Below are 3,538 nucleotides of genomic sequence, written 5' to 3'. Positions count from 1 at the left end.
TTTAGTTAATATCGCAGAGTTTGCCCAGTCATAGAACCATGATACTAAGTGTGGTAAATAAATCCCCCAAGAAGTACATTGCAAAAAAAGGGAAACTTACATTTATTCAAGTAGATGCAGTTCACATTCAGGTTGCAGTTGAAAGGAGAAAGAGAAGTCTAATCTGAAGAGTACTTTCCCTATCGCAAGTGTGTGTGTGTGTGTGTGTACGAGGGCATTGTTTCTACAGGAGAAACCTGTAGGGACATGTGACTCCATGAAAAGCCATGTGAAGTGTGGGGAGAACAAAGGGACATAGAGAGAGGAGGGGTCAGAAGGCAGCTCTGGTTAAGACAAAGAGAGGCATCCTATTCAAGGAGATAACACCTGTACACACTTATTAGAGTGATGTAGCGCCCGCCCCCCAATGTCCAGGCATGCTGAGTCGCTCACTCCAAGAGAAGGGAGCCATAGGGGGCTGGGTCAGGAGGCCAGCAGACACCCTCATGCCTGGAGAACCCCAAACATTTGCAGCCATTCCTGTAACCACTTAGATCTTTGGCTGCAAGCCTGGAGTAGTTAAGGACAGAGCCAGCTAGTAGGAAATCCATCTGAACCTTCACACCACAGGCCAATGAACCCAGTTCATCAGGTGGCAGAGGTTCACATCAAAGCTTGTGCTAGGCTACACTGCAGTCACACATGGATCTATGCGCCACCAACCCACCGAGGACAAAGTTTACCGTTGGGGCTGCTAGGTGACCCGAGTCGCCGAATTGTCGCCATCCGCATTGCACGCGTTTCCTTAAAAAAGAAAAGCCAGTCGTGGGGGAGACCCAACTTTAAAACTCAGCCTAATTTCTGCCTAAGATGGAAGTCCTCTGATAAGACTGGCCTTGGGGATGCTCGCTGCAGGAGGTCCATCTTGATCTTGGCTGAGGATGTACAGCCCCAGGCACCCCACTCGATTGAAAGCAGCAGCGCGTTTCTCTCTCGGCCTGGAGAGCGGGAAGGAAATTGATTTTGTCCTCTTCTCCTGCTTTTTGAGGTCTCTCTCTGGAGGGAGCTGGAATTCTTTTTTATCAATTAGTTAGGTACACACACCGAGCGCTGGAGAGAGTGAGAGCGCGGAGGCAGGCGCTCCCTTTCTCGCTCTCGCCCACCTTAGCTTTGGCTCTCGGCTCTCCCCCGGCTGCCTCTTTCAGACAAAGATGTGCTGGTCCTTTGATCTGCCTGGCAGCCCCCTCCAGGGAGTTTGCTGGGAGGTTAATTACTCGCCTGCCGTCTCCAGCTGTGGGGAGGAAAGGCTTCGGGATGTGGAGGGGGCTGTCCCCCTTCCCCTGCCCCCCCTCCCCGTCCTCCCTTGCCGCACACTTCAAGGGGACAGGTGGCTCAGGAAGGTACCGCTGAAACGCCTTTTGATATGACAAATGGTGTCCTTGCTGCTTCTCTGGTTCCTGTTTTGTTTGTCTAACTGGGCTGTAAAATATGAATGAGCTCCTGGGCCTGTGGGTTTGTGTACCGCTTCCACAACACTGCCTCTTCTTTTCTTGTCCCATAGAGATGGGGCAGCAATGAGTTCTCTCTGTCTGTCTGTCTCTCTCTCTCTCTCCCCATCCTCACTTCTACCTAGATATGCTGACATCGCATTTATCTCTTTGCAATCGCTTCAGCCCACCTGTCTTGGAGCAGACCTGTCTTTAGTTCATAGTTGGGGAGGATGCATGGAGTCTGGCTTGCTTCCCCCCATTCTCCTTTAAGACAGACAATTCTCCCCACAATCTGGTGTTCTGGACAGGGTCGATACGCCTTCTATCAAATAGGAAATGGCTGGTCCCCGTGCCAGTCATGACAGCTGCAAAAATAGGCCACCCATGGCAAAGAAAACCGTTGTGGGGACTCCCCGGGTATGCATAAAATATGACTTTGAAAAATATCTAAACAAGGGAAAAAAGGACCCTACCCCAAATGCCTGATGAGAACGGCCTGGATGAGAATGTGCTTTGCAAGAAGAAAAAGAAGAAGAAGAAAAAGAAGAAGAAGAAGAAGAAGAAGAAGGAGAAGGAGAAGGAGAAGGAGAAGGAGGAGGAGGAGGAGGAGGAGGAGGAGAAGAAAGAGGAGGAGGAGGAGGAAAAGGAGAAGAAGAAGAGATTGGATTTATACCCCGCCCTTCACTACCCAAAGGTGTCTCAGAGCAGCTTACAAACTCCTTTCCCTTCCTCTCCCCACAACAGACACCCTGTGAGGTAGGTGGGGCTGAGAGAGTTCTGACAGAAACTGCTCTTTCAAGGACAGTTCTGACAGTACTTGCCACTGACCCAAGGTCACACTAGCAGCCGCATATGGAGGAGTGGAGAATCAGACCCGGTTCTCCCAGATTAGAGTCCGCGCACTTAACCACTACACCAAACTGGCCCAGATTCAATCCCCAGCATCACCAGTTAATTGGGGCAAGAAGTAGGTGAGCTGAAAGCCCCAGGCCCTGGAGAGCTGCTGGTCTGAGTAGGCAATACTGACCTCAATGGACCAAAAGGTCTGATTCAGTATAAGGCAGCTTCGTGGAGTATGCTTCAGAAGGCAGGGGATGCTGGGAGTGGCTGGGAGTCAGTGAGAGGAAAGAACAGGAGGGGTGGGAAATTGGCCTGCCTAAGTGCTTCTGAGCATGCAGAAGAGGGAAGAGGAAGATCTGGGGGAGGGACTTCCAAATCGTTGCCCTCCCAAAGATTTTTATTTGCAGGCTTCCACTTTGTTATGTAATGAGTAGCACTTGTATAGCACTTTGAGGAATTCAAAGAGTTTTGTGTACATTATTTCAGTGTAATCTGTGCAACAATCCTTTAAAGTGGTGGATTTTATCAGAGGTTGTTTTTTGTTTTATGTTTTTTTGAGAAAGAGATGCTGGATCTCTCAAGAGGGAAATGAAGTTTTCAGTCGGTATACTGACAACTTATGAACGTTTAAACATTTAAAAAAGCATTTTGTGAAAGAGGTTCCAGAATTCCATTCTGGCGTGCTCCAGGGGAAAAGTCCTGAATTTTATGATCCCCATATTTCAGATGGGGTGTGTGTGTGTGATTCACAGGTTTGTGGCAGAGGAAAGTTTCAAATCAGTAACTTCTATATGCATAACTCAGGCCCCGGTCACACGGGAGGTTTAGGCCCGGAAGAGGGATGGATCGGGGGCGCAGCAAACGGGCGCGATCACACTGCAACATCTGGGAAGTGGCGGGCACCCATCCTCAATCCGTCCCTTCAGGCCGAAAATGCACAGAAAAAAGAACCTACAAAATGGTAGGACCTACCTAAAACGGCGCAGCAAGCGCGGCCGTGAGATCGCCGGCGCGCCCATCTTCAGGAGCAACCGAGGCTCCTGGCCGAACTGCGCACGCACACACATGCACAGCCGGCTGCCTTGCTCTCCCTTCCGTGGCTCCCCCCCCCGGGCATCTGATTGTGCCGGGGAGCAACTGCGCAGCGGCTCAGTGGATCTGTCTGATCCCGCCGCCGTGTGTCTCTTTTGGTGTGGCTCTAAAAAGCCGCACTTTGGCTGCGTCATTTC

The sequence above is a fragment of the Gekko japonicus genome, unplaced genomic scaffold (genome assembly GCF_001447785.1).
Source record: "Gekko japonicus isolate JY-2015 unplaced genomic scaffold, Gekko_japonicus_V1.1 scaffold507, whole genome shotgun sequence".
Lineage (NCBI taxonomy): Eukaryota > Metazoa > Chordata > Lepidosauria > Squamata > Gekkonidae > Gekko > Gekko japonicus.
This window is presented reverse-complemented; position numbering follows the sequence as displayed.